A 19,639-nucleotide genomic window follows, 5' to 3' on the forward strand; every position below is an offset into this window, starting at 1 on the left:
AAGTTAGAAAAATGTAAAAAATATCACATTTTTGTGTATCAGTCCCAGCAAGCTTCTTCAAAGTGAGTGGAGCTTTGGCGTGATGGGGCATGGCAAGGTCCACACTGCAAATTCAACAAAATTTGCACGACCTTTGAAGCATAAACTATACCAGAAATTTACTCCAGTTCTTCAGTAACATTTATGGCAGAGGCTCACTGCCATTATGAATTGTGCTGAATTGTGCAATTACGGTAATTAATTAGGCACATCTTACTTCTGTGGTGGCTTCAATGAATTCGGCCCAGCATCAACACATTTTTCACAATACAAATAAAGCAGAAAACTGGTGTAACAATAATTGTGCTGTATTGCGTGAATGTTAATGTATTCTAAATGGTAAAACAATAAGCTACATTATTATGTCATATTTACTAAAAGGAAGGTGAATTAAAGTATGGTAACTTTTAAAGTTCGTTTTATCAATGATTAACTACCACTTGTCTAAGTTATGGGAAAGAAAAAAAACAACAAAGTGGTTCGCACTGAGTCTAATAATGGACTATTGAGGCAGAAAGCAATTACGCAAGGACAAATAAACAATTACGAGTAGCCAAATATTACTAGACACCCTGGAGTTCTGCCGAAGCTCTTCACTAGATAAGACAATAAATTAATACATTCTACACAGAAAGAGGACAGGTCAAATGCTGGAATAGACTAGTCAAAAGCGGCTACTAAGAGTCTGTTAATTGGATGGTTTGCATACAGTCAGCGTTCAATGGCCTGTTGACACCGGAAAACTATACTTTTATGTGCTGTAAGGGTTTTACTCATTTGGATGCAACAGGAGGAAAACAGGAGGCTTGTTCCATTAAACTTCATGTGGATTTATTGCTTCATAAACCCAGAAGCAAAACAGAAAACAAACAGCCTTTAGATCAGGCCACAAAATACAAAATGTCCATAGCAGGGCTCTGCTCCACCAGGCCTGTGGGCACACAGGCTGGGGTAGTGTCCAGTATTGAGGCTCGGTCAGGAGCCAAACACACAGGAGGCCTTCTCCCTCCCAACATACAGACCATGTGCCAAATAACAGCTTCCGTTATATAGGCTGTAACCACACCCAGAGGTGAGGTATGAGGATAGCCAGACCCGCCCATCTCTCACAGCCACCCGCAACACAGTCCCAGATGCAACAAACGAACCTCTTAGTGCTTTCATGCACTAGAGAACATATTCCAGGTTACATCACAGAGACAATCTATCTCTGCAACACATACCTCCCATCGACTACGCGACCATTAGCCATACTACAGTGCACAAAATGATTAATAATTTGATGGTTTTGTGCCTATAGAGCAGTGTTTCTCAACTCCAGTACTCAAGACCCAACAACAGGTCAAGTTTAATATCCTTAGTATTGCACAGGTGATAATTTCATCACCTCCTCAAAGGTTAATTCCATCACCTAGGCAATACTAAGGAAATCCTGAAAACATTACCTGTTGGTGGGGTCTTGAGGATTGAAGTTGAGAAACACTACTATAGAATATCATGTTATCAGAAAAATAAATAAAATGTATTGGGGCAATGTTCAGCAGAGAATAAAATTGTAAGACCGTTTAAAATTCAGTACACTCAACGAACGAGCATTTTGTTCATTCGTAGAGTGTTTGACATCCCTATAGTTGGGATCAATATTTCCTAGGGGCTTTCATTTCTGGATTATGTGATTGTCTAAGGTGGCACAAAAGACATTTTATAACAAGTATGCTAATGAAAGTCATTTACACAGCAAAAATAGGGGCCAGTTACCCAACTTGAAGTTTCTGGGCCCCAATCTCTACCAATGCCACCCAAACTATCATGTAGCGTATATATATATATATATATATATATATATATATATATATATATATATATATATATATATATATATATATATATATATATATATATATATATATATATATATATATATATATATATATATATATATATATATATACGACAAAGGAGCTTTTGGGGCTCTTTTAGTCTGTGGGGCCTTGATACAACAGCAGCCTCTGTGTATTATTTAACTAGACTCCTACAGACAATGTATTTCTTGTAATTTTGCAAAAGGTAATACAATTGTAAAAAAAAAAAATCTTCTTTATACTGCTGGCAAGTCTTTTTGCTCCAAGCAATAGCTGCTGGAATATACAAACAGCTGCAAGCAGAGTAAATCAATGTAATGAAAGTTCAGGAGCTCTTAATGGTATTGGGAACAAAGTTAATTATAGGTTAGGAGACTGAGGTAGGGAACACAGACGGCTTGCACTATACTAGGTGTCTGCAATTGTGAATACCGCTGCTTCAGCTGTCAAAGCAGTCAATGGGAGACTAAGCTTAGCTAGATGAGCAACGGGATGAATGCACAGAAAATCTGGGAATGTCTGACTCCAATATCCAATCCTGATCCTTGAAAAAGGCACACAATCTAAGGAGGACCCGGAGCATCTGTTCCACATTTTAACACACTAGAAAAAAAAACAAAAAAAAAACGCTAAACCACCAAGCACTTGTCAGTTAATGATGGTTGTAAAATAAAAAATAAAACTGGTAGGTGGCGATGCCTGTGGGGATATTCTGCGTGCAGCACAGAGTCTTCAGGAGAGCCATTGTATTCATTATAGCTTCACACACAACACGTGCAGCGCTGTCACATCTAGGTAGATGAAAACTGGATTCATAAAGAACCAGAATACGTTATGTTATAGCTGTTCGGCATTTTATCTCCGCCAATAACCTACCATATGCCCATACAGATGTTATTGCTATTTATCCTGATTTTCACATATCTTGTAAAGTCATCTAATAAAACAATGGAAAGAGTCCTGCGAAAGAAGATAATCTCGCCATATGGTTTGCAAGTACTTAAATCAAGAAACATTCCTTAGGATAAGAACATAATGTTCATCAGAACAAAAAAATGGAAAAATAAAATGGGGGAAGGGGTGCCGAATACTGAACTTTACATATACCATGATAACGGGATTTTAGTATCATTGTAAATCACAATTCGTCTCACACAGTTAAATTCGGCATTTGTTGGAATAACATTCCTAATAACATATACACTAGCAATAACATTTCTCACCATATGGCTTTAAAGCTCTGGGGATGTATTTCTAAGCATCTTTTATTATGTGCACAAGTTTACTATATCTAGAAATAACCATTTGATGAATTTTTAGAATGAACGTTATCCCGTAGAATGTACCGTATTTTTCTGACCATAAGACGCACTTTTTTTCCTCCAAATTTGGGAGGAAAGAGTGGGTGCGTCTCATGGTAGGGATGTAGCATGTGGGGAGGGGGGCAGCAGCGAGTGGGATCGCACTGTTATCCCACTTCAGGAGGCAGAAAAATGTCCCCACTGCCGGGAATCAGCGCTGGGGAAACCATGTGGTCTCGATGATTAAGTGCAGTGAATATTCATTAGCTACTCCCCGCCCACCTATCAGCTGAATGGTGAGCAGGGAGCAGCAAATGAATACTGCACTTAAGCAGGGACACACATGGTTTCCTCAGCGCTGATTCCTGCAGCAGCTGGGGAGATCCGTGTGTCCGTGGGAGGAGGAGGCAGCAGCAGCAGGGTCCGGGGGAGAGGAGATCGCTGGTACCTTCCTGGGCTGGAGCTGAGTGTTGTGCAGTGTGCACAAGGAGGACCTGTGATGATGTCAGAAGTGGGCGGGCTGGAGCATCACATGGCAGCACAGAGCCCTCCCTCTTCTTGACATCATCACAGGTCCTTCAGACTCCAACACTAGAATCTGCTGGCTTCCATTACCTGTGCTGTGGAAAGGCAACAAGAGGGAGGGCTCTGTGTGTGCAGCCATGGGATGCTTTTACCTCACCCTAGTGTGGCTGGCTGCCACTATTAAGAGGTTAGTCTTTACAAAACACAATAAAGCACTCTGTCACTCCTTTAGTGAACTATAACTCCCAGCATGTCATAGGATCTGCAGGACATGCTGGGAATTATAGTTCTCCCATGGGATTTTAAAGCAGCACTCCAGTGTTATTTTGCAGTGCTGGAGTGGTGCTTTCAATATAAGCCCTGTGCCTCCATTCTTATACTCACCCTCCAGCATCTTCATATAGTACTTCACAGACACCACACTGGTCCCGCAGCTTCCAACATAATAACATACTATTATATATAATAACACCACATATAATAGTATGTTATTAAATATTTTACCACATTTTTTTGCTTCAAATATTTTTTTCCCTATTTTCCACCTCTAAAACCTGGGTGGGTCATAGTCCGAAAAATACGGTAAGTCTGCAAGGACAGGGTCCTCTCCCCTCTGTACCAGTGTCATTGTAAATTAGTTTACTGTAAATGATATCTATAACCCTGTATGTAACCCCTTTCTCATGGACAGCACCATGGAATTAACGGTGCTATATAAATAAATAATAATCTTAATGCTCTTATATAGAGTACGGTACTTCTTTCTATAAACCCTCAATAGAAAATAGGAACGTCCTATGCAAAAGTTTAAAAGCACTACTAGAAGAGGAAAGCCAACCAGACCATGTCCATCCATATGTTACATGCTCATTCATTTAAACAACTGGTATGTAATGCCATCATGTGCTAAATAAACCGTCCCCCAAGGATCACAGCAGTTCGCCAGCCGAAACTTCATCCAGTGATCACTGCAGTTTGTCATTTTTCTAAGGGCTGACCCACTGCAAACAGAAAAAAACTGCTAAAAGGAGTCAACCCTTTAGGAGGATGACAAATGTGCTAATACTTCAGAGGATACCACAGATAAGCGCATTTTATGATAATGGCCTTGTGGGTGCAAATATCTTTCAGCAGATGGACAGCTCCATTTAATTAAGAGGCGCCAGCCATTGTATATACAGTAGATTGAGATACGCCTCCGTGCAAACACAGACGTTATTAAGACCAAAGCTTTAGTATTTAAAAGGAATGCATTAATAAATGAATTGTGCATTCTTTTTATTAGCAATAAATGAGAAGGCTTGGAATTTTAGAGGGGCTCTTATCTGTGGTAATCTCAGTAAAAAACAGAGTACATGTTTTCCACAGTACATTTTTAATTAAGTTTTACAGACTCATTTCCAATTTCCTTGATTTACCCAACAGACTGTCTTCTCCCTTTGGGCAAAGCAGCACTATTTAAAAGAGTGCTATTGTAACAACCCAATAAACTCACAAAATGGAAACACGGAAGGGGTTTGCTGATATCACTTAGAAGATGGAAGGATGCAGACTACTTTTTTCTATTTTGAAAATCCATCAGACACATGTACACCTACTACAAAGCCTGACATCAAATCTTAGAATAATGCTCAAACATTTGTGAACCCTGCAGAATTTTCTATATTTAGGCATAAATTTGACCTAAAACTACATCAAATGTTCACACAAGCTCTAAAAGTAGGTAAAAAGAAGCAAATAAAAACCTGAATGAATTGAAATCTCCTGGTCCAGATGAATTACAACCTAGGGTACTGAAAGAGTTTGCTAAGGAAATTGCAGAACCACTAGCCAGAATCTTTGAAAACTCCTGGAAAACAAGAGACGTCCCAAAAGATTGGAGAAGGGCAAATGTCCCAATCGTCAAAAAGGGAAAGAAGACAGGCCAGTGAGTCTAAGGCTATGTTCACACGATCCTTTTTTTGATCCTTTTTTTTTCAGGTCCTTTTTCCATGCAGGGTACAGTCCAATGTTACTCTATGGAAAACAAAAACCGCTGTGCCCACTATCCTTTTTTTCTCAGGCAAATCCGCGAGGATTTGCCTGCAGAAAAAAAGAAGTACCATGTCACTTCTTTCTGCGGATTCAGCTCCTGTTTTCAACAGGCACCAATAGGAAAGTGCTGTTGAAAACCCGCAGAGGAATCTGCAGAAGAAACTGCAGGAAAATCAGCAGTGCAGTTTTGCACTGCGGGTTTTACAAATCAGGACCTGAAAAAAAAAGGATCAAAAAAAGGATCGTGTGAACATGGCCTTAGGGTATGTGTCCACATTCAGGATGGCCGGCACTTTGGACGGAGCGGAAAACTCGCTCCGCCCAAACCACCGCCCCGTCTGTAGACACGGTGATTCCGGATGTGTTCATTGCATACATCCGGAATCATTGCATCCCACACATAGGGCCCTGTGTTTTACCTTGTGGCGGTGCAGCGTCGCCGCAAGGTAAACGGACATGCTGCGTTCTAAAAAGACGTGCCACATGTCCGGAATTGCAGGGCCGCCGGATGCATGTTCGCACGCATAGTGGAGATGAGATTTCATAAAATCCCCTCCACTATGCTGTAACATCTGGACGCTGCGGATTGAACGCTGCGGCTCTACGCAGCGTTCAATCCACACCTATTCCGGATGTAATATGGCCCGTGGACACATACCCTAACTTGTATACCAGATTAGATAAACACACAGTGATGTCCAATGGTATTATATTAAAATACCCAATTCTTTTTATAAAATATATAAACAAATAAATTAATTAAATACCAAAAAGCTCACCATGTGTACAACAATTTATCTATGTTGATTGAGTTTGCGTAAATAAATCCATCGATCATGAGTATAATACACCCCCTGACGAAGGAATTTATATTCCGAAACGATCATCGGGGTGCGCGGTATCAAGAGCCTGGTGGCATTTAAAGGTATATCCCCCTATTTTTTCTTTAATGATTCATTCAAGCACAAGCACTTGGCACTTTAAAATACACATGGTATAGCACTCTGAAAACCTATACACACACACATGCACCCTATATAGGACACTTATCTCACTCATAGATGCTATATATTGTTGTAGGTCTCTATAGCTATAAATATACATATGTAAATATAAGCATATATCTTATGGTTTATATGGGATTTTCTTTTCACACATATATATATATATATATATATATATATATATATATATATATACTAGATTGTGGCCCGATTCTAACGCATCGGGTATTCTAGAATATGCATGTCCCCGTAGTATATGGACAATGATGATTCCAGAATTCGCGGCAGACTGTGCCCGTCGCTGATTGGTCTTGGCAACCTTTATGACATCATCGTCGCCATGGCAACCATTATGACATCTACGTCGATACTGTGCCCGTCGCTGATTGGTCGAGGCCGCCAGGCCTCGACCAATCAGAGACGTGGGATTTCCATTATGACATCATCGTCGCCATGCTGTGCCCGTCGCTGATTGGTCGAGGCCTGGCGGCCTCGACCAATCAGAGACGCGGGATTTCCAGGACAGACAGACAGACAGACAGACGGAAAAACCCTTAGACAATTATAGATATAGATATATATATATATATATATATATATATATATATATATAGATATATATATATATATATATATATATATATACACAGTGCCTACAAGTAGTATTCAACCCCCTGCAGATTTAGCAGGTTTACACATGTGGAATTAACTTGGCATTGTGACATTTGGACTGTAGATCAGCCTGGAAGTGTGAAATGCACTGCAGCAAAAAAGAATGTTATTTCTTTGTTTATTTTTTTTTTAAATTGGGAAAAGTTTTTTCAGAGGGTCATTTATTATTCAACCCCTCAACCCACCAGAATTCTGTTTGGTTCCCCTAAAGTATTAAGAAGTAGTTCAGGCACAAAGAACAATGAGCTTCACATGTTTGGATTAATTATCTCTTTTTCCAGCCTTTTCTGACTATTTAAGACCCTCCCCAAACTTGTGAACAGCACTCAAACATGGTCAACATGGGAAAGACAAAGGAGCATTCCAAGGCCATCAGAGACCAGATCGTGGAGGGTCACAAGGCTGGCAAGGGGTACAAAACCCTTTCCAAGGAGTTGGGCCTACCTGTCTCCACTGTTGGGAGCATCATCAAGTGGAAGGCTTATGGAACTACTGTTAGCCTTCCACGGCCTGGACAGCCTTTGAAAGTTTCCTCCCGTGCCGAGGCCAGGCTTGTCCGAAGAGTCAAGGCTAACCCAAGGACAACAAGGAAGGAGCTCCGGGAAGATCTCATGGCAGTGGGGACATTGGTTTCAGTCAATACCATAAGTAACGTACTCCACCGCAATGGTCTCCGTTCCAGACGAGCCCATAAGGTACCTTTACTTTCAAAGCGTCATGTCAAGGCTCGTCTACAGTTTGCTCATGATCACTTGGAGGACTCCGAGACTGACTGGTTCAAGGTTCTCTGGTCTGATGAGACCAAGATCGAGATCTTTGGTGCCAACCACACACGTGATGTTTGGAGACTGGATGGCACTGCATACGACCCCAAGAATACCATCCCTACAGTCAAGCATTGTGGTGGCAGCATCATGCTGTGGGGCTGTTTCTCAGCCAAGGGGCCTGGCCATCTGGTCCGCATCCATGGGAAGATGGATAGCACGGCCTACCTGGAGATTTTGGCCAAGAACCTCCGCTCCTCCATCAAGGATCTTAAGATGGGTCGTCATTTCATCTTCCAACAAGACAACGACCCAAAGCACACAGCCAAGAAAACCAAGGCCTGGTTCAAGAGGCAAAAAATCAAGGTGTTGCAGTGGCCTAGTCAGTCTCCTGACCTTAACCCAATTGAAAACTTGTGGAAGGAGCTCAAGATTAAAGTCCACATGAGACACCCAAAGAACCTAGATAACTTGGAGAAGATCTGCATGGAGTGGGCCAAGATAACTCCAGAGACCTGTGCCGGCCTGATCAGGTCTTATAAAAGACGATTATTAGCTGTAATTGCAAACAAAGGTTATTCCACAAAATATTAAACCTAGGGGTTGAATAATAATTGACCCACACTTTTATGTTTAAAATTTATAAAAATTTAACTGAGCGACAAAACTTTTTGGTTTGTAAGATTTATGCATCTGTTAATAAATCCTGCTCTTGTTTGAAGTTTGAAGGCTCTAACTTATTTGCATCTTATTAAACCTGCTAAATCTGCAGGGGGTTGAATACTACTTGTAGGCACTATATATATATATATATATATATATATATATATATATATATATATATATATATATATATATATATATATATATATATATATATATATAGTTTACTTTTTTGGTGAATTAAATTCATGCCGATTTTTTTCAATCCATTTTTTAAATCCTTATTTCAATTGAAACATAGTAATTATGAACACATTGCTTACCAATTAACATTGCTTGTTTTTTATGATTTTTCAAGCTTGGAGTGTTTATATCCCTTTGGGGAAATATATATATAATTTCCCCAAAAAATTTCACCGGCCACTTTATTAGGTACACCATGCTAGTAACGGGTTGGACCCCCTTTTGCCTTCAGAACTGCCTCAATTCTTCGTGGCATAGATTCAACAAGGTGCTGGAAGCATTCCTCAGAGATTTTGGTCCATATTGACATGATGGCATCACACAGTTGCCGCAGATTTGTCGGCTGCACATCCCAAAGATGCTCCATACAAGGCAGGATGGATCCATGCTTTCATGTTGTTTACGCCAAATTCTGACCCTACCATCCGAATGTTGCAGCAGAAATCGAGACTCATCAGACCAAGCAACGTTTTTCCAATCTTCTACTGTCCAATTTCGATGAGCTTGTACAAATTGTAGCCTCAGTTTCCTGTTCTTAGCTGAAAGGAGTGGTACCCGGTGTGGTCTTCTGCTGCTGTAGCCCATCTGCCTCAAAGTTCGACGCACTGTGCGTTCAGAGATATTCTTAGGCCTACCTTGGTTGTAACGGGTGGCGATTTGAGTCACTGTTGCCTTTCTATCAGCTCGAACCAGTCTGCCCATTCTCCTCTGACCTCTGGCATCAACAAGGCATTTCCGCCCACAGAACTGCCGCTCACTGGATTTTTTTTCTTTTTCGGACCATTCTCTGTAAACCCTAGAGATGGTTGTGCGTGAAAATCCCAGTAGATCAGCAGTTTCTGAAATACTCAGACCAGCCCTTCTGGCACCAACAACCATGCCACGTTCAAAGGCACTCAAATCACCTTTCTTCCCCATACTGATGCTCGGTTTGAACTGCAGGAGATTGTCTTGACCATGTCTACATGCCTAAATGCACTGAGTTGCCGCCATGTGATTGGCTGATTAGAAATTAAGTGTTAACAAGAAGTTGGACAGGTGTACCTAATAAAGTGGCCAGTGAGTGTATATATTAGTGATACATGCTATCTGGTGAATTATACCTGATCCGCCATATGTAAAATTGATTTTTATATACAAATTTAATTAATATATATTTTTATTGATTTTTTGATTAATTCTTGGTACGCACGTGCACATTTTGTACTTTTATATGCTGCATTGTATGCTTTTCTATTGTCAAAAATTTGTAAATAAAGATATACCATTTATATAATACATTCTCTGCTTGGATGGGTTCTGGTCTTTTTCATGCTGGGAGCACGGATTATTGTTTCCCTTGTATACCAGGAAAGATATTTGAACAAATTATTAAACAGCATGTATGTAAGTACTTGATAAGAATACAGTATTTATCCAGAGCCAGCATGGATTTGTAGCAAACAAGTCATTCCAGTCTAATCTAATTTCCTTCTATGATGGAATATGGAATCACCAACTGGGTGAATCAGGGAAATGCGGTTGATATAGTATATCTCGACTTTAGCAAAGCATTTGATAAAGTATATCAAACTATCCTTATTGTAAAAATGACCAAGTGTGGGATTAACAAGCTTACAGTTAGATTTCTGAGGACCTCAGAAGAAGAATTGTTCAACAAGTTGGAAAAGGTTTTTTTAAAAAAAAAACAACAACAACTGTAAAGAGCTTAGACTCCACCAATTCACAGAGAGGAAACAGTGAACAAATGGAGGAAATTTAAGACTATTATAACCCTTCCCAGGAGTGATCGAGCAACAACCAACAAATATTAATTCAAAAGCAAGGTGTAAAATAGATCACAAAAGGAACCCAAGGTAACCTCTAAACAAATAAAGGTCTCTCATATTGGCTAATGTTCATGAGTTCACCATCAGGAGGACACAGAATAATGCTGAGCATGACAAATTTGCAAGAAGCCACTGGTCAATCAAAAAAAAAAACATTGCTGCCCATCTTTAGTATGCTAAATATCACCTGGACAAGCCAGAAGGCTATTGGGAAAAAAAATGGTGTGGATGGATGATAAACCTTTATGGTTTAAATGAGAAGTGCTCTGCTTGGAAAAAAAAAGCACTGTAGTAGAACAATAAAAAAAAAAAAAAATAAATAAATCATACCATCTGCAAAATATAGTGGTGGTAGTACGATGGTTTGGGCATGTTTTGCGCAATCTGTGCCAGGACAGCTTCTCATCATTGACTGTAAAATTAATTCTGAATTCTACCAACAAATTCTAAAGAAAAATGTCAGGACATCTGTCCGTGGGCTGAGTCTCAAGAGAAAGCAAGTCATGCAGCCAAACAATAACCCAAAGCAAAAATCATTCTACAAAAGAAAGGTTAACCCCTTCACCCCCAATTTCTACAATTCTGACCACTGTCCCTTTATGAGGTTATAACTCTGGAACGCTTCAACGGATCTTGGCGATTCTGACATTGTTTTCTCGTAACATATTGTACTTCATGATAGTGGTAAAATTTCTTTGATATTACCTGCGTTTATTTGCAGAAAAAATGGAAATTTGGCGAAAATTTTGAAAATTTTGCAATTTTCCAACTTTGAATTTTTATGCCCTTAAATCACAGAGATATGTCATGCAAAATACTTAATAAGTAACATTTCCCACATGCCTACTTTACATCAGCACAATTTTGGAACCAAAATTTTTTTTTGTTAGGGAGTTATAAGGGTTAAAAGTTGACCAGCAATTTCTCATTTTTACAACACCATTTTTTTTTAGGGACCACATCTCATTTGAAGTCATTTTGAGGGGTCTATATGATAGAAAATACCCATGTGTGACACCATTCTAAAAACTGCACCCCTCAAGGTGCTCAAAACCATATTCAAGAAGTTTATTAACCCTTCTGGTGCTTCACAGGAATTTTTGGAATGTTTAAATAAAAATGAACATTTAACTTTTTTTCACAAAAAATTTACTTCAGCTCCAATTTGTTTTATTTTACCAAGGGTAACAGGAGAAAATGGACCCCAAAATTTGTTGTACAATTTGTCCTGAGTACGCCGATACCCCATATGTGGGGGTAAACCACTGTTTGGGCGCATGACAGAGCTCGGAAGCGAAGGAGCGCCATTTGACTTTTCAATGCAAAATTGACTGGAATTGAGATGGGACGCCATGTTGCGTTTGGGGAGCCCCTGATGTGCCTAAACATTGAAACCCCCCACAAGTGATACCATTTTGGAAAGTAGACCCCATAAGGAACTTATCTAGAGGTGTGGTGAGCACTTTGACCCACCAAGTACTTCACAGAAGTTTATAATGCAGAACCGTAAAAATAAAAAATCATATTTTTTCACAAAAATTATTTTTCGCCCCCAATTTTTTATTTTCCCAAGGGTAAGAGAAGAAATTGGACCCCAATAGTTGTTGCACAATTTGTCCTGAGTACGCTGATACCCCATATGTGGCGATAAACCACTGTTTGGGCGCATGGGAGAGCTCGGAAGGGAAGTAGCACCGTTTGACTTTTCAATGCAAAATTGACAGGAATTGAGATGGGACGCCATGTTGCGTTTGGAGAGCCACTGATGTGCCTAAACATTGAAACCCCCCACAAGTGACACCATTTTGGAAAGTAGACCCCCTAAGGAACTTATCTAGATGTGTTTTGAGCGCTTTGACCCACCAAGGGCTTCACAGAAGTTAATAATGCAGAGACGTAAAAATAAAACAAAAATTTTTTCCCACAAAAATTATTTTTTTAGCCCCCAGTTTTGTATTTTCCCGAGGGTAGCAGGAGAAATTGGACCCCAAAATCTGTTGTCCAAGTTGTCCTGAATGCGATGATATACCATATGTGGGGAGAACCACTGTTTGGGCGCATGGGAGGGCTCGGAAAGGAAGGAGCGCCATTTGGAATGCAGACTTAGATGGAATGGTCTGCAGGCGTCACATTGCGTTTGCAGAGCCCCTAATGTACCTAAACAGTAGAAACCCCCCACAAGTGACACCATGTTGGAAAGTAGACCCCCTAAGGAACTTATCTAGATGTGTGATGAGCGCTTTGACCCACCAAGGGCTTCACAGAAGTTTATAATGCAGAGCCGTAAAAATAAAACAAAAATTTTTTCCCACAAAAATTATTTTTCAGCCCCCAGTTTTGTATTTTTCCGAGGGTAACAAGAGAAATTGGACCCCAAAAGTTGTTGTCCAATTTGTCCTGAGTGCGCTGATACCCCATATGTGGGGGGAAACCACCGTTTGGACGCATGGAAGGGCTCGGAAGTGAAGGAGCGCCATTTGGAATGCAGACTTAGATGGAATGGTCTGCAGGCGTCACATTGCGTTTGCAGAGCCCCTAATGTACCTAAACAGTAGAAGCCCCGCACAAGTGACCCCATTTTGGAAACTAGACCCCCCAAGGAACTTATCTAGATGTGTTGTAAGAACTTTGAACCCCCAAGTGTTTCACTACAGTTTATAACGCAGAGCCGTGAAAATAAAAAATCCTTTTTTTTCCCACAAAAATTATTTTTTAGCCCCCAGTTTTGTATTTTCCTAGGGGTAACAGGAGAAATTGGACCCCAAAGGTTGTTGTTCTATTTGTCCTGAGTACGCTGATACCCCATATGTTGGGGTAAACCCCTGTTTGGGCACACGGGAGAGCTCGGAAGGGAAGGAGCACTGTTTTACTTTTTCAACGCAGAATTGGCTGGAATTGAGATCGGACGCCATGTCGCGTTTGGAGAGCCCCTGATGTGCCGAAACAGTGGAAACCCCCCAATTATAACTGAAACCCTAATCCAAACACACCCCTAACCCTAATCCCAACAGTAACCCTAACCACACCTCTAACCCTGACACACCCCTAACCCTAATCCCAACCCTATTCCCAACCGTAAATGTAATCTAAACCCTAACCGTAACTTTAGCCCCAACCCTAACCCTAACTTTAGCCCCAACCCTAACTGTAGCCTTAACCCTAGCCCCAACCCTAGCCCTAACCCTAGCCCTAATGGGAAAATGGAAATAAATACTTTTTTTTTATTTTTCCCTAACTAAGGGGGTGATGAAGGGGGGTTTGATTTACTTTTATAGCGGGTTTTTTAGCGGATTTTTATGATTGGCAGCCGTCACACACTGAAAGACGCTTTTTATTGCAAAAAATATTTTTTGCGTTACCACATTTTGAGAGCTATAAATTTTCCATATTTTGGTCCACAGAGTCATGTGAGGTCTTGTTTTTTGCGGGACGAGTTGACGTTTTTATTGGTAACATTTTTGGGCACGTCACATTTTTTGATCGCTTTTTATTCCGATTTTTGTGAGGCAGAATGACCAAAAACCAGCTATTCATGAATTTCTTTTGGGGGAGGCGTTTATACCGTTCCGCGTTTGGTAAAATTGATAAAGCAGTTTTATTCTTCGGGTCAGTACGATTACAGCGATATCTCATTTATATTATTTTTTTTATGTTTTGGCGCTTTTATACGATAAAAACTATTTTATGGAAAAAATAATTATTTTTGCATCGCTTTATTCTCAGGACTATAACTTTTTTATTTTTCTGCTGATGATGCTGTATGGTGGCTCGTTATTTGCGGGACAAGATGACGCTTTCAGCGGTACCATGGTTATTTATATCTGTCTTTTTGATCGCGTGTTATTCCACTTTTTGTTCGGCGGTATGATAATAAAGCGTTGTTTTTTGCCTCGTTTTTTTTTTTTTTTCTTACGGTGTTTACTGAAGGGGTTAACGAGTGGGCCAGTTTTATAGGTCGGGTTGTTACGGACGCGGCGATACTAAATATGTGTACTTTTATTGTTTTTTTTTTTATATTTAGGTAAAGAAATGTATTTATGGGAATAATATTTTTTTTTTTTTTCATTATTTTGGAATATTTTTTTTTATTTTTTTTTTACACATTTGGAAATTTTTTTTTTTACTTTTTTACTTTGCCCCAGGGGGGGACAATACAGATCGGTGATCTGCCAGTTTGCATAGCACTCTGACAGATCACCGATCTGATTGAAGTGCAGGCTGCTTCACAGTGCCTGCTCTGAGCAGGCTTCTGTGAAGCCACCTCCCTCCCTGCAGGACCCGGATCCGCGGCCATCTTGGATCCGGGTCTGGAGCAGGCAGGGAGGGAGGTAAGACCCTCGCAGCAACGCGATCACATCGCGTTGCTGCGGGGGGCTCAGGGAAGCCCGCAGGGAGCCCTCTCCCTGCGCGATGCTTCCCTGCATCGCCGGCACATCGCGATCATGTTTGATCGCGGTGTGCCGGGGGTTAATGTGCCGGGGGCGGTCCGTGACCGCTCCTGGCACATAGTGCCGGATGTCAGCTGCGATATGCAGCTGACACCCGGCCGCGCTCCCCCCGTGAGCGCGGCCGATCGGCTATGACGTACTATCCCGTCAAGGGTCAGATAGGCCCAGGTCACCTCGACGGGATAGTACGTCAAAGGTCACAGAGGGGTTAAAGAGGACCTGTCACTTGTTCAAAACTATGGAGTTAAATGCCATGTAAAAATCCCTGAGCTGCCCTTATTCTACAGCTTTTTTTTCTTTTTTGTGCTGCATCACTTTACTGCAGAGATATTCATATTTGTTGCTGCACAATATGAGATATTGCTACTTACAGTGTAGCTAGGCATTTCTTAAAGGAGTTGTCTGACCTTATGCTTCAAGTCAGAAGATACATTAAGTAACTGCACACTGTGAGGATTCTCCGGTGCGGGCACCTAGAGCGGTGGGCGTGTGACTGCAAGTGTGTGATTTGTATATATGGTCGATTAGATGTATGCGACTTCACTCAATGCAAGTGAATTAAGCGAGGCCGGACACAGTTTAGTGAGAATGTGGCTAGAAGTATGCAAATCGAAAACTTGCAGTCACATGACTGCTCGCTCCTGGCGATGGCATCAGAGAATCCTCACAGTGCGCAGTGCACACAATGTGAGGATTCCCAGGTCTGCAGTAGCCTAACACCGGACAAGCCTTCCTTGGGGGCATGTGCATTATCCTCTCCTTCAAGATGCTGCAAGTCACACAATGATACTGCATTCTTAGACACTGCCAAGCTGTGATAGGTAGTGTCTGGAATTTAGGGGTGAAAGCACACCCTAACTTCTTGAAGGAACTAAAGCTCAAAGTTCAAAGAAGTAGCCCAGGAACTGAAGAGTGTGTGGGGAACAATAGACCAAAACCAGACCAGAGCAATGCATGCAACTAGTTTCCCCATATAGGAGTTATCACCAACAAAGGCTTTGGTACGAAGTATTCAAATTTCAGTAAGCACCTTTAACAATTTTTCCTTAGTTGTTTCTCATTATTATACATATCCTTAAATTAAGTTGTCTACGGTTTGATTTCTTCCCTGTGTGGATTAGATGGGATGTTATCGACATCTTCGATAATTTGCATTATATATAATACATTATATATATAGGCTAGATTCTAACGTATCGGGTATTCTAGAATATGTAGGTAGTATATTGCAAAGGCCACGTACAATATTGCACAGTCACGTAGTATATAACACAACCGACGACGTAGTATATAACATAGCTACATAGTATATAGCACAGCCAAGAAGTGTATAGCACAGCCACGTAGTATATAGCACAGCACGTAGTATATAGCACAGCCATGTAGTATATAGCACAGCCACGTAGTATATAGCACAGCCACATATATAGCACAGTCACATAGTATATTGCAGCCACGTAGTATATAACACAGACGTAGTATATAACACTGCGCATGGAGTATATAACACAGGTTACATAGTATAAAGTACAGCGATTTAGTATATTGGCCAGCTACATAGTGTATAGCACAGAGATGTCGTATATAACAGAGCCCACACAGCATGTAACATAGCCCAAGTAGTATATAGCAATGTGGGCACTATATGGGTGGTAAAAAAAGAATTAAAATAAAAAATGAACATATACTCACCTTCTGAAGGCCCCCTGAAGTCCTTGTGCCTGTATGCGGTGCACACGGTAGCTTCCGGTCCCAGGGTTGCTATGCGCTTAGGACCTTTGATGACGTCGCGGTCACATGACCGTGATGTCATGGCAGGTCCTTCTCGCATAGCATCCCTGGCACCGGAACCTGCCTCTTGCACTGCCGAGGACAGCGGGCCACGCCGGAAGGTGAGAATAACCATTTTTTTTATTATTATTTTTAACATTAGATCTTTTTACTATTGATGCTGCATACGCAGCATCAATAGTAAAAAGTTGTTGACACAGGGTTAATAGCAGCGTTAACAGAGTGCTTTACACCACGGCATAACGCAGTCTGTTATCGCTGCCATTAACCCTGTGTGAGCGCTGACTGGAGGGGAGTATGGACGGGACACTGAGTGCAGGGCAATAAGCAGCGGCCATTTCGCTGCTGGACTGTGCCCATCGCTGATTGGTCGTGGGCGTTTTGCCGGGACCAATCAGCGACTTGGATTTCCGTGACAGACAGAGGCCACGACTAATGAATATCCGTGACAGACAGACAGACAGACGGACGGAAGTGACCCTTAGACAATTATATATATAGATATATGTATACATATATCTAATATATAAAGCTGAATGTGTGTCTGTGTGTATGTATGTCCGGGATTGGCATCTGCATCGTCGCAGCTACAGCCACAAAATTTTGCACAGTCACACGTCTGGACACCGAGAGCGTCATAGGCTATGTTGTAAGTGAAATTTTAACCCCACGCATTCCAATTCATGAAACAATTTTGCCCCTATCTACATAATGGGAAAAAGTTAAAGAAAAAGAGTTGGAGGCAAATTGACAGCTGCCAGATGTGAACAAGGGGGACTTAAAGAATGAGAGCGATGGCGCCAGAGTATATACCATACAGTTGCTAGGTGGGGCCCCGATATGGGATACTCACCACACACGGGGATATGAACACACACACAAAATGCGCCACACACTACCACGTGCTTGAACACATATACCACCCTCAGCACACATTTCACCACACACACACCAACCTCGCCACATAAAAGTCAAAACATAAAAGTCGCCACTCAAAACTCGCCACGTGCAAAATTCGCCACATGCAAAACTAGGCTCAAGCAAAACTAGGCTCACGCAAAACTCGCCACACGTGCAAAACTCACCTCATGGAAAACTTGCCACATGCAAAACTTGCAACACATGCAAAAGTTGCCTCACACAAAACTTGCACATACTCAAAACGCACCACACATAAAACTCGCCACACGCAAAACTCGCTATGCACAAAACTTGCTGCACACAACTTGCTACACTAACCGGTCACATGCAACTCGATACACAATAAGTCGCTACATGCATGTCGCCACACGCAACTCAACACACACAACTTGACACATGAAACTCGCCCTAAAACACACACAAGTCTGGTATTATCCTTCAAAAATAAAAATCTGATTAATAAGCAGACAAACTACAAGAGCAACAAATGTACCATATAGGAAATACGGCAGCTGTTAGTCACATGACCTGTCTATTACGTGTATGTGTGAGCTAATATATACTGCCAGGGGGGAGAGCTTCCTGTTGGTTGTGGATTTATCAGGCTGCCAATAGCAACCAATCATAGCTCAGCTTCTATTTTGCTACAGTTAATTAATCTGAGCATTGATTGGTTAATATAGGCAAAAAAGGACATTCTCAGTATAACAAAGCTTGTGTGAGGTAATAGCATGTCAGTTAGGGTGTGTTGGTGGAAAAGCTGATGTCAGTCACATTACCTGTATGTAAGATGATATAGAAACTACCAGTTAGACTATTTTTACCACAATAATGCCTCATAAGAAAGGGAATTCCATGGCACGAATGTCAGCTGATGCAAAAAGAAAAGCTGCATTACGGGCCAATGAAAAATGTGAAGACTGAGAAACAAGGCAGACACACATGAGAACAGCACCTGCTTTCTCAAGAGCCAATGAACTTTCTGAGCAGAGGGAAATGAGACTTGCAGACAAGAGAACAAGAGCTGCTTCCTCAAGGGCCAAAGAACTTTCTAAGGAGAGGGAAGCGAGGCTTGCAGACATGAAAACAAGAGCTGCTTCCTCAAGAGCAAATGAACTTTCTGAGGAGAGTCTAGTGAATCTTCTACATTACTTGGCCAATTTAGTTAAATCTGTGTGGAATATCTCTGGTGTTGAAATATATGTTGTGAAATGCTGCTATTAGCTTAGTTTTTTGCCTTTTAATAATTACATTGCTATCTATTTGTTTAGTGGTTTGTGTGTGCAGAATAAATTTTTGTTAACACAATCTATTTTGTTAACAGCAGTTAACCGGGTAGTACAGCTAATGTATGTATGTATGTATGTATGTATGTATGTATGTATGTATGTATGTATGTATGTATATATATATATATATATATATATATATATATATATATATATATATATATATATATACACACACACACACACACACACACCTTGAGAAAGGATATCACATCCGAAACGTTGCCACGCCGTCAGGCAATAAAGTCCATTTA

General features: G+C 40.9%; 1 protein-coding gene across 1 annotated transcript in view; it reads right to left on the reverse strand.

The window, feature by feature from the left end:
* The window catches only part of TMTC2 (transmembrane O-mannosyltransferase targeting cadherins 2), a 364,646-nt gene that overhangs the window by 298,652 nt on the left and 46,355 nt on the right, over positions 1-19,639 (reverse strand). The window lies entirely within an intron of this gene.

This window comes from Ranitomeya variabilis, chromosome 5, assembly GCF_051348905.1.
Source record: "Ranitomeya variabilis isolate aRanVar5 chromosome 5, aRanVar5.hap1, whole genome shotgun sequence".
NCBI classification, from domain to species: Eukaryota; Metazoa; Chordata; class Amphibia; order Anura; family Dendrobatidae; genus Ranitomeya; species Ranitomeya variabilis.